At 39.4% G+C, this 13431-nt stretch overlaps 1 protein-coding gene across 7 annotated transcripts in view; it reads left to right on the forward strand.

The window, feature by feature from the left end:
- Window positions 1-13431, forward strand: part of LOC139759413 (uncharacterized) — a 115781-nt gene that overhangs the window by 57204 nt on the left and 45146 nt on the right. For 5 of the 7 annotated variants that reach the window (XM_071681501.1, XM_071681502.1, XM_071681498.1 and 2 more), the window contains one exon: window positions 3030-3121. The exons of the other annotated variants lie outside the window; for them this stretch is intronic. The gene's annotated coding sequence lies outside the window, so the exon portion shown is untranslated. The remainder of the gene's footprint in view (window positions 1-3029; window positions 3122-13431) is intronic. 7 annotated transcript variants of the gene reach the window in all.

The following is a 13431-nucleotide window of genomic DNA, read 5'->3' on the forward strand; positions in this document are numbered from 1 at the left end:
GTGTCTAAAGTATACCATGGACTGCTAGAAAGTTAAATTAAGCAAATATTAAATATAAATTGAATAAATAAATGAAATACATTATACACCTGCTCAGGACTGAGATGCTCATCAGCTACGAGTCTCGCAAATTCGTCTGCATCCATGGCAGCTCCTTCTTGGTTTGCAGACTGCTTTTCTCGGCACCCTTTATTTATGGAAATTCCATGAAGCTTCTTGAATCTTTGAAGCAACCCTTTACTATAGTTATGCTCATTTTGTAATTTAAGTTCTTTATAGAACAACTTAACCTGGTTCATTATCATGCTACCTGACAAGTCCACTCCATCACTCTAACGCTGTCGAAACCATTCCATCATCACTCGAATATGCTTAGTGCTCTTACCATCTTTCATAGTTTTTCTAATCATCATTTGCTTCTTGGAATCGCTGTCTGCATAGAATTTCAGTATTTTCTCCCTTTGCTTTATATCATAGACAGTTGACGAACCAATGCTGTAGAAGTCACACAGCTTATGCACTGAAACACCACAGTCCAATTTTTTCAACAGTTCTACTTTATCTTGGAACAATATGGACTGGAGTTTACGTTTGACGCCACGACTGACACTCTCATATGTCTTAGAAGACATAGCTAGGGTTAGATTTAAGCATAATAAGCTAAGAATCTCATAGAATTGTGGTATCACCACCAAGTGCAGTGTAAAAGATGTAAATAAGCATGCCTTACACACACAACGCCATCTGTGGCTGTCCAGTAAACTAGTCTGGTGGCCGCGGTAATTTTAAGTTCCCCCCTCATAATTTTGTCCGTACTAAAGGAGGTGCTGAACCATCAGCTGCTGGAAATTCAGTGGTGTACCTGTATTCTTGGATGTGTTTTGGTGAAAAAAAAGTTCTTTGTGTTACTCAAAGTAAGATGTTTGCTTGTGGGTTTGTGTCTATTACTGCAAGTGAAATTTGACTTATTTACTTGTAAATAGGTTGGAGGGTTAGTGATGGCTGCATAGAGAGCCAGCAGTTCAGTGGCTGTCAAGTTGCACTCCTCTGTCTCAGGTAGCAGGTTTTTTCTTTCTGCCTCACCCACACGTAGACCACTGGCATTCTGCCCCGAAACACACTATCTCTCCCTGTCACACATAACACTTGACAATGTTTAACCTATACAGCTTTTTTGCTGTAGATTTTCCTGTGGTTAGCACTGTGTGCTATCCCTGTCTTTTGGCAAAATCAATAGAGGTAGTAGGTAGGAACATTTAGGCAGGAGCATTAGGTAGAATCTTTAGATATAACTAGTTAGTAAGGAACATTAGGCATTAGGTAGAAATAGTCAGGAGCAACATTAGGTAGGAGCCTCTGCAAACACTTTATTAGAGTTGCCCTCTGGTATTGGCCTTTTAAGGGTGAGGCACTAAAGGCTAAGAAGTGGTACTGGAGTTCTCAAGTTATGGAGAATCTATTGCCTTGGTCACCTCCTTGAAGGACTTCCAGGAGGAAACAGGCATCAGATAGATAGGTAGATAGATAGATAGAAAGATATAGTTGCATAGATGAAGAATGATTGTCTTTGATGATTTTAAAAGTTTTCAACAAATAATCTCCAAGCATTTTCCTTTCTAAGTTAAGTAAGTTTAGGTCATCAAAACTGTTCATAGGATTTATTTTGTAATTGTGAGAATCAAATTTGAAGTTTGCTGCTCCAATTTTTTTATGTCTTGTCAATTAAAGATTAAGGTTAACCATAACAACAAGAAACCCCTGCTTAATTCGCTTTCTCTGACATATTTAGACAGAGTGTACTGTTTTATTTCATAATTGGTGAGGAAGTCTGTTTTCAGTCTGGTAACCAGTAACCAAGAATCATATACCAGCAGATTTGCTTCTTAGTAAATGAACAAGCTGGCAAATTTTTCCAGAAGCTCTTGTGATCTTTGTTCGTGTATGGTGATGATGCCTGGCACGTGATAATAGTTCAATCCCTGACAAAGGACAGAAGCTCTTCCTCAGATACAGGACACTGGCTCACTTCATGACACATGACTCCAGTGAACCTGTCATTCTGGCCTTCTCTGACATTGTGGGAGCAACAACACTTCACTGGATCTTTGGTGTATGCGTAATATAATATCTGGCCTTCTGCAGGTGCTAGCAGCTAGGGACCTGGAGGGCCTGAACCTGCCATTAGATTTCTAAGAGAAAGATAGCTCCTTTAGCCTAAAGGGAAGGCTGGAAGTATTTTCTATCTGGACTGTCAGAAAGCGTTTAACGCTATGCCACACAGGAGGCTGTTAAAGATATTGGATTTTCAGGCAGGAATAAGGGGGAGATTGTTTCAACAGATTGAAGTTTATCTTTATTGAGAGGAACAAAGGACACTTGTCAGTAGTCTTCTTAAAAGGTTTTGAGGTCAGTAGAAGTGTGTCGCAGGGTTTGGTTCTTAGGCTATTGTTCTTCTTTATATATATAAATGATTTACTACAAAGATTGGACTTCTGCTTGAATATGTATGCAGATGATGCAAAGGTCATTATGGACGTAGAAAGTGAAGTGGATTGTATCAGTCTTTATGTATGTAAATGATTTGCTATAAGGATTAGACTCCTGCTTGAATATGTTTGCAGATGATTCAAAGGTTATTACAGAAGTAGAAAGTGAAGTGGAATGCATCAGTCTACAAGGAAAAGTTGACATACTCCAAAGCTGGTGTGGTGTGATACATGGTTGATGAAATTCAACCTGAGTAAATTTAAAGTAATGAGATGGGACACAATGAAAGAAGGCCTTGATATAAGTATTACATAATTGGAAATTAGCTGCTGGAATCAGTTTGTGAGAGAGACTTGGGACTTTACAATTTCACAATTTCCCCAACCTTTTGTTAGAATGCCAGAACAGGAGAACAGTAAAGGAGACAAACTGTATGCTGACAAATAGTCATTAATGACAAGTAGTCATTAACATAAATGGATAAAGAAATATTTAGTGAGCTATTCACATCTTGCACATCAAAATTAGATTATTCTTTTCAGGTTTGGTTGCTGCACTCAAAGAAGCACAAAGTGCTGGTAGAGAAGGTGTGGGGGAGAGCAACATAGATGTTACAGTACCAGAATTAAGAGAGGTGAGTCACAGGGAGAAGCTAGAGACTTTAAATGTGCCCTTCTTGGAAGAGAGAAGAGTAAGGTGTGAGCTGATCACAACCTGTAATTTTTAAAACAGATTGATGATGTGGATAATGAACAGGTCCTTGAGAGGTGTAAGGACATAACATAAAATTGAATAAGAAACTTTGTTATAAAAGATGTAAAAAAGTACCTTTATGTTATTGAGTGGTGGATGAAAGGAATAAACTGTCTGTTGATATGATTGATGCAGACAGCATACTTGAATTTGATTAGTATGATATTTGAGAACTTTCAAGAGAAGGGACTCCATGAGTGTGAAATTCCTTCCCCACACAGTACAAATAGATATTCACACACACACACACACACACACACACACACACACACACAATTTCTAAGGTATTATAGACTGGGAAATGGAATACAGTAGCCAGGAACTAGGGCTTTGTGGTGAGAGGTTCTGTGAAATCCACAGTGAAAGAGGTTTGGGTACCTTAAACTACAAATACTGAGGGAAAAGTAAGAAAAAGGAAGAAATGGTTTAATAAAAGATGTCATAAAGCAAAGAGTTTCGAGATGTGCCAGCATTTTCAAGATAAAAGAGAGCACAGAATGATTGTAATAGAATTAGAAAGGAAGAGTAGAGAAGCTTTGAAAAGAATATGGTGGACAAGACTGTTGAAAATTCAAAACTTCCATAAATTCATCAGGAGTCAATAGTCAGTTAAGTAGCAGCTTATCATACTGAGGGATTCAGATGGAAAAATTGTGGAAAATGGTGGAAAGATATGTGAGGAACTAAAGAGCAAATTCAAAAGTGTTTTCGCGGTGGAAGACACTATAGCTGCAACGCCAGTAAGATGGAATGGGAAGGGGGTTTTAGAAATCATTGAGATATATAGAAAAAGATAGTAGAATACAATAAGGATGACCCATAAAAGGTTCATCATCATGGTGAAATTTCACCATATGTACTAAAAATGTGTACAGAGACTTCAGATAAACCTCCTGAATTACTATTCAAAATGTCATTGGAGAGAGGCAAGGAAGGAGTTGAGGAACAGGTCTGAACTACTGAACTACAGACTAGTCCCAATAAGGAATATGAGGTTGTAAGGTTATGTGAAAGATTATTAGAAAGCAAGTGGAGGAGAAGTTTCCTAAGTGATAGACAGCATGGTTTTAGGAAAATGCCATATATAACTGACCTAGAGTTCTACAAGACGGTGAACCCAGTCCTGGACATACATAATTGTCCCTGAATGTGTTTGTAGATGAAGCAAAGGTCATGAAGGAAGTGAAAAGCAAGGAAGGTTGAATCAGCTTAAAAAGTGACCTCAGCAGATTCCAAAGTTGGTTGAAACATGGTTAGTGAAATTCAACATGAGCAAATGTAAAGTAATGAGGATGAGACAAAGTGAAAGATGGCTTCAGTATGATTATTATCTAGCAGAAAATAAGCTTCAAGATTCTGTATGTCCCTGATCTGTTGCTAGAACTCCATGTTAGGAGAATACAGGTTCCTTTTGATTTATGTTATAGTTGCATTCTTAAGAATGGTCATGTATATCAAAAACTTGAATAATGTAAGTGATAGATTATGGGGTTTTGTTATTGATAAGACAATACCAAATAACATAACACTGGAAAACTACAGCATACATGTGCCTGGAAATTTTAGACATATAATATATGTACTTAATGAGAATTATCAGGGAAGAAGGAAAGAAGGATGTGCAATAGTGGTATCTTTAAGAGTATGAAGGGTGTTAAAGAATGTGGATGGAATGGATCAAGAATAGTGTGACTGAAGGAAAAGATTGGAATTGTAAAGTATGCATGGAAGTGTGTGTATATGTGCCAATGAATATGAAGATTGTGCAAGGTAAGGATGACATGAAATGTTTCTGGAGAAATTTGAATGATTATAAATGGGTTTGAGAAGGATAGGAAGGTGGTTGTAATGGGTGATATTGATGCAGAGGTATGATGTGTTGAAATTGGTGAGATAGTTATTAATTGGCGAGTGCCTGGAGTAAGTGGGAATGGAAGTTATCATGTAGATGTCTTTGCTAAGGGGAATTTGTTCCTTACAAACACCTTTTTTCAGCACAAGATGATTCACAGATATATGTGAATGAGAAATGATGGAAGAGAACAAAAGGGTTTGATTGATTATGTGGCTGTGGATGAAAGGCTGAGAAAGGTTCCACTGCATGCTGTGAGAGGATTCTTTGTAGATTCTGACCATTTTGAAGTTCTTATGGAGGTGAGGATCAGATAGAAGTAGAGGTATTGCATAAGGAAGAATGTAGGGGTAAAAGTGTTGGTGCGGGAAAAGATGAATCAGAAAGGAGTAAAATGCAGTAAATGTAGGGATGTGGGCATATGTGAATGAGGTTTTAAGATGATCAGGAAAAGACTGTTTAAGATTGTAGAATTATTAGTTGGATACAAGGATGAGTTGTAAGAATGAAAGCAGAAATGCATGGTGCACATATAATATTCGATATGCTGTGGAAGAGAAGAAAAAGGCATATGGTAGATTACTTGAATGGAATGTACCTGCAGTAGTTCAGTAAAGGAGGAGGGAAAAATAACAGATGTGTTAGCAGAATGTTAAGAGGATGATGGAGGAAAGCAAAGAAAGTGTTGATGAAAATTTTGCAAAAAGATTGAGTGGAGAGTTTAAGGAAAATAAGAAACTGTTCTGAAAGGAAGTAAAAAGGAAAGAGGTGCATGTAAGGGGGTAAAAGTGAATGTTAGATGTAAGGAAGGTGAGTTGCTGAATCAAAAGGAGGAATTGAAAGGAAGATGTAAAAGTATTTTGAAGAATGATGAATGTAGGAGAAGGTGAGGCAGTAGCTGTTACATGCATGGGTATGAAGGATGGAAGGAAAAGTATGCAAATGCAGGGGCCTATAGTAAGAAGGGCTCAAGTGAAAAGGGTGGTAATGAGGTTGAAGGTAGGAAAGGCAACTAAAGTGGATGGGATTATGGCTGAAATGTCGAAGTATGGAGGAGAAAGTGTGATAAGAGTGGATGCATTTGATATGTGATTTAGCATGGAAAAAGATGGTTGTGCCTGAGGATTGGATGAAAGCTATTATTGTTCCCATATTCAAAGGAAAAAAGGGCTATGGATGTATGTAGCAATTGTAGGGGTATGATTCTAAGTATACCAGGAAAAGTGTATGGAAGAGTGTTGACTGATAGAGTGATAGAAGAGACTGAATACAGAATAAGTTAGAAGCAAGGGCATTTTAGGAAAGGTAGGGAAATGTGTGAGTCAGACTTTTCTGGTGAGAATGACTGTGAAAAAGTATCTAGCAGAGGGTAAGAAGCTGTATGCAGCTTTTATGGTTTTAGAAAAAGGATGTTATAGATTGAATGAAATGCTTTATGGTATATGGTAAGAATATATGGGGTAGGGGGACAATGGTTGGATGGTGTGAAAGGCTATACTTGTGGGTGTGAAGCAAGGCTGTATGATATCACCATAGCCTTTTAACATATATGTGGACAGATTAATATGAGAGATGAAAGCAAAACTAGGAAAAAGGGATGCAGAAATGAAATGTGGTGGTGAGGTATGGTGGTTAGTAACAAGCCTGTTTTCAGATGATACTGTGTAGTTTGCTGAGAATGAGGAGGAGTTGCAGAAGGTTGTAAGTGTGTTTTATGATGTCTGTAAGTATAGGCAATTGAGAGTAAATGTGAATAAAAGTAAGGAAATGGTATTTGAAAGAAGACAACATGAAAGTATAGATTTTGCAAAGCCCTATAGAGTTAGAGAAGAAAGTGTACTAAACTGTATTATAAATATGGGGAGAGAAAGACTGGAAGAGGTTACAGAATTTAAGTATTTGGAAACTAACTTGGGTTAGTTTGTTGATATGGAAGGAAAGATAAGGGAGAGAGCAATACAGGATTGAAAGAACATTGGTTCCATTGATAAAATAATGAAGGGTAGAGGTTTTTTTTTTTTCTTTTTTTTTTGCTTTGTCGCTGTCTCCCGCGTTTGCGAGGTAGCGCAAGGAAACAGACGAAAGAAATGGCCCAACCCACCCCCATACACATGTATATACATATGTCCACACACGCAAATATACATACCTACACAGCTTTCCATGGTTTATCCCAGACGCTTCACATGCCTTGATTCAATCCACTGACAGCACGTCAACCCCGGTATACCACATCGCTCCAATTCACTCTATTCCTTGCCCTCCTTTCACCCTCCTGCATGTTCAGGCCCCAATCACACAAAATCTTTTTCACTCCATCTTTTCACCTCCAATTTGGTCTCCCTCTTCTCCTCGTTCCCTCCACCTCCGACACATATATCCTCTTGGTCAATCTTTCCTCACTCATTCTCTCCATGTGACCAAACCATTTCAAAACACCCTCTTCTGCTCTCTCAACCACGCTCTTTTTATTTCCACACATCTCTCTTACCCTTACGTTACTTACTCGATCAAACCACCTCACACCACACATTGTCCTCAAACATCTCATTTCCAGCACATCCATCCTCCTGCGCACAACTCTATCCATAGTCCACGCCTCGCAACCATACAACATTGTTGGAACCACTATTCCTTCAAACATACCCATTTTTGCTTTCTGAGATAATGTTCTCGACTTCCACACATTCTTCAAGGCTCCCAGAATTTTCGCCTCCTCCCCCACCCTATGATCCACTTCCGCTTCCATGTTTCCATCCGCTGCCAGATCCACTCCCAGATATCTAAAACACTTCACTTCCTCCAGTTTTTCTCCATTCAAACTCACCTCCCAATTGACTTGACCCTCAACCCTACTGTACCTAATAACCTTGCTCTTATTCACATTTACTCTTAACTTTCTTCTTTCACACACTTTACCAAACTCAGTCACCAGCTTCTGCAGTTTCTCACATGAATCAGCCACCAGCGCTGTATCATCAGCGAACAACAACTGACTCACTTCCCAAGCTCTCTCATCCCCAACAGACTTCATACTTGCCCCTCTTTCCAAGACTCTTGCATTCACCTCCCTAACAACCCCATCCATAAACTAATTAAACAACCATGGAGACATCACACACCCCTGCCGCAAACCTACATTCACTGAGAACCAATCACTTTCCTCTCTTCTTACACGTACACATGCCTTACATCCTCGATAAAAACTTTTCACTGCTTCTAACAACTTGCCTCCCACACCATATATTCTTAATACCTTCCACAGAGCATCTCTATCAACTCTATCATATGCCTTCTCCAGATCCATAAATGCTACATACAAATCCATTTGCTTTTCTAAGTATTTCTCACATACATTCTTCAAAGCAAACACCTGTTCCACGCATCCTCTACCACTTCTGAAACCACACTGCTCTTCCCCAATCTGATGCTCTGTACATGCCTTCACCCTCTCAATCAATACCCTCCCATATAATTTGCCAGGAATACTCAACAAACTTATACCTCTGTAATTTGAGCACTCACTCTTATCCCCTTTGCCTTTGTACAATGGCACTATGCACGCATTCCGCCAATCCTCAGGCACCTCACCATGAGTCATACATACATTAAATAACCTTACCAACCAGTCAACAATACAGTCACCCCCTTTTTTAATAAATTCCACTGCAATACCATCCAAACCTGCTGCCTTGCCGGCTTTCATCTTCCGTAAAGCTTTTACTACCTCTTCTCTGTTTACCAAATCATTTTCCCTAACCCTCGCACTTTGCACACCACCTCGACCAAAACACCCTATATCTGCCACTCTATCATCAAACACATTCAACAAACCTTCAAAATACTCACTCCATCTCCTTCTCACATCACCACTACTTGTTATCACCTCCCCATTTGCGCCCTTCACTGAAGTTCCCATTTGCTCCCTTGTCTTACGCACTTTATTTACCTCCTTCCAGAATATCTTTTTATTCTCCCTAAAATTTAATGATACTCTCTCACCCCAACTCTCATTTGCCCTTTTTTTCACCTCTTGCACCTTTCTCTTGACCTCCTGTCTCTTTCTTTTATACATCTCCCACTCAATTGCATTTTTTCCCTGCAAAAATCGTCCAAATGCCTCTCTCTTCTCTTTCACTAATACTCTTACTTCTTCATCCCACCACTCACTACCCTTTCTAATCAACCCACCTCCCACTCTTCTCATGCCACAAGTATCTTTTGCGCAATCCATCACTGATTCCCTAAATACATCCCATTCCTCCCCCACTCCCCTTACTTCCATTGTTCTCACCTTTTTCCATTCTGTACTCAGTCTCTCCTGGTACTTCCTCACACAAGTCTCCTTCTCAAGCTCACTTACTCTCACCACCCTCTTCACCCCAACATTCACTCTTCTTTTCTGGAAACCCATACAAATCTTCACCTTAGCCTCCACAAGATAATGATCAGACATCCCTCCAGTTGCACCTCTCAGCACATTAACATCCAAAAGTCTCTCTTTCGCGCGCCTGTCAATTAACACGTAATCCAGTAATGCTCTCTGGCCATCTCTCCTACTTACATAAGTATACTTATGTATATCTCGCTTTTTAAACCAGGTATTCCCAATCATCAGTCCTTTTTCAGCACATAATCAACAAGCTCTTCACCATTTCCATTTACAACACTGAACACCCCATGTGTACCAATTATTCCCTCAACTGCCACATTACTCACCTTTGCATTCAAATCACCCAACACTATAACCCGGTCTCGTGCATCAAAACCACTAACACACTCATTCAGCTGCTCCCAAAACACTTGCCTCTCATGATCTTTCTTCTCATGCCCAGGTGCATATGCACCAATAATCACCCATCTCTCTCCATCAACTTTCAGTTTTACCCATATTAATCGAGAATTTACTTTCTTACATTCTATCACATACTTCCACAACTCCTGTTTTAGGAGTACTGCTACTCCTTCCCTTGCTCTTGTCCTCTCACTAACCCCTGACTTTACTCCCAAGACATTCCCAAACCACTCTTCCCCTTTACCCTTGAGCTTCGTTTCACTCAGAGCCAAAACATCCAGGTTCCTTTCCTCAAACATACTACCTATCTCTCCTTTTTTCACATCTTGGTTACATCCACACACATTTAGGCACCCCAATCTGAGCCTTCGAGGAGGATGAGCACTCCCCGCGTGACTCCTTCTTCTGTTTCCCATTTTAGAAAGTTAAAAAAATACAAGGAGGGGAGGATTTCTGGCCCCCCGCTCCGTCCCCTCTAGTCGCTTTCTACGATCACGCGAGGAATGCGTGGGAAGTATTCTTTCACCCCTATCCCCAGGGATAATATACATATATATATACACATACACACACATACATACACACACACACGCACACATACACACACACACACACACATACATATATATACATGTGAAAAATGTAAGAAACAATTTAGAAAACTGAAACTTCTAGCTTGAAATGAAATGAAAAAATGAATGTCACATAATGGTTCAACCTCTGGCTATGGAAAAAAGGAAATGTTTAATTTATTTACACAAACGTCAATAGTAGTTCTCATCAATTTAACCACTGTATCAATAAGCTTCAATGTCTAAGCTACATTTTTTCCAATTTCACTATTTTCTTGTCAAAGCACCATGTATGAAAACTATCACTCCAGTAACACAACTATAAACATTTACTTCCCCTTTAAAAAAAAGTTCTGGGGAAGTCTGTCTCGATACACTGCGGGACACTCTACCACCTGGCGAGGTTTGTGTTGCAATGGTTCTTGATTCACAAATGTAGTAGCATCACTGGTGGGCCAAGGTAGTTCTGTTGGCGAAGAGTAGCTCATGAAACATGTCAGAAAGCATGCTACTGCAGGCAGGAGTGCAGGCTGATGCAAACTGGTATCGCTCTGAATGATGTGATGGGGACGAGATGATCCTCTGACTCACATCCTCATGACTCAATGCGGCTCTTGTTCACTAGACTTCTGTCATAAAAACTCTTCTGTATGATAGCTTATGCTTCCATCCATTATTCAGAGGCGAATCTTTTGGTGTTGTTGATTTTGTCGTCAAGTCCTCTGCATCATCACAGCAAAGTTCTTCTTCTTCCTCCTAAACCGCCACCCATTGTTGGTAGAGGTATAGATATGAAATTGAAGAAAGGATTATGGGGCAGCATAGTCCTCCCATATATTTGAAACATGGACAGGGGATGAGTTACTGAAGTTGAGAATCCACACTGTGGAAATGAGTTATATGAGAGTAGCATGTGTTATGACTAAATGGAAGGAAGAAATTAAAGAGGGGGATTTAAGAGAGATTTGGCATGGCAGGGAATGCAAGATGAATTTGTAGAGAGGTAGAATGGCTGAAACATAATACTTTGAGATGGAAAGAATGCACAATGGAGAGTTTACAAGAAGGTTACAGTTAAAGGGGTTGGTGTGAGAGGAAGACTACCTGTGACATGAGGAAATAGAGTAAAAGACTATTGGAGGGGGAGAATGTTGGAAGAATGCATGGTATGGTGTACGCTGGGTGGGTGGGTGTATATAAGAACAGGGATAAGTGGAAACTCATGTGCTGCAATCACCCCCTTGATATTTTCCAGAGGGAATGGGCATCAGAGATTTATGTAGCTAGATTCATACATTAATACTGTACTATGAATTTTAGTTATAAAAACAGAAAATATAAAACTTTTAATGCTATTGCAGTCTTCTCTTCATGGGAAATGTATGTTTTCGAAGGTATTCTTTTCAAAAAACCAAAATGCATACATAAAGATTCAGCTTAGGAGAATGACTGCCTTCCCAATAATGGATTTTAGGGTCCCTGTGTAATTTTTGGCAACAACAGCATCAGCATCAGCAGCCTCATCAGTCATCTTGATGTGGTAATTGTAATGTTTCCTAGAATTTATGAATCAATGAAGACTTGCTTGAAATATCTTTGCTGCTCCTTCTTTCTCTGCTAGATCATCATATTTACTCTGGGCTTTTGCTCATATCAAAAGAATGCAAGGGAATATTTTCATGAGTTTGGTGTTCGATCTGTATGCTCAACATTCGTTCCATTCCCTCTATAATTGATCTTTGGTAATACGAGGTCTTAGATTCACTGATAGATGTTCCACTCTTGGCATTTTCCTTGATCTTCTTTGAACTATCATGAATACTCCATAAAGTAGATTTCCTAAGTCCAAGGGTGTGATTAAAATCAGCTGTTCATTCACATCTCTTATAACATTTGAGTACATCCATCTTAATCTCACTGGTGATAGCTTTATACTTCTTAGCACCACAGGTACCAGAAAGAACTTTAAAGACACTTTGGTGGCATGATGTAAAGTGCAAAGCACATGCAATATACAGTATACTGCAGCACAAAATATTGTATTACTCCATGGGTATCGACTATCCAACCATGCATATGTATGCTTCTTGCATGGTGCTGGCAATGCCACATAAACATTCAACTTGCCCAGTGATGATTTGTGGTATGCCAAATTTATCCTGGTGTGATGGGTCATGTGTGTTATTCTGTAAATGGCATAAATCAAATACATGTTAATTGAGAGTTACCTCTGGTTTGGGAGACAAACTGTATGCTAGCAAATATCAGAATAGCTTTCAATTACATGAATAAGGAATTAACAAGCTATTTTTATCAAAAAGGGGATGACTGTGTTGTTGATTGGTTGGTAAGGATATTCAGTGTATGTATGGTTCATGGTGAAGTGCCTGAGGATTGGCGGAATGCATGCATAGTGCCATTGTACAAAGGCAAAGGGGATAAAGGTGAGTGTTCAAATTACAGAGGTATAAGTTTGTTGAGTATTCCTGGGAAATTATATGGGAGGGTATTGATTGAGAGGGTAAAGGCATGTACAGAGCATCAGATTGGGGAAGAGCAGTGTGGTTTGTACAAAGGCAAAGGGGATAAAGGTGAGTGTTCAAATTACAGAGGTATAAGTTTGTTGAGTATTCCTGGGAAATTATATGGGAGGGTATTGATTGAGAGGGTAAAGGCATGTACAGAGCATCAGACTGGGGAAGAGCAGTGTGGTTTCAGAAGTGGTAGAGGATGTTTGGATCAGGTGTTTGCTTTGAAGAATGTGTGTGAGAAATACTTAGAAAAACAGATGGATTCGTATGTAGCATTTATGGATCTGGAGAAGGCAAATGATAGGGTGGATAGAGATGCTTTGTGGAAGGCTTTTAGGAGAATATGATGTGGGAGGTAAGTTGCCAGAAGCAGTGAAAATTTTTTACCTAGAATGTAAGGCATGTGTGAGTAGGAAGAGAGGAAAGTAACTGGCTGTAAGT

Source organism: Panulirus ornatus, chromosome 33 (genome assembly GCF_036320965.1).
Source record: "Panulirus ornatus isolate Po-2019 chromosome 33, ASM3632096v1, whole genome shotgun sequence".
Classification (NCBI taxonomy): Eukaryota; Metazoa; Arthropoda; class Malacostraca; order Decapoda; family Palinuridae; genus Panulirus; species Panulirus ornatus.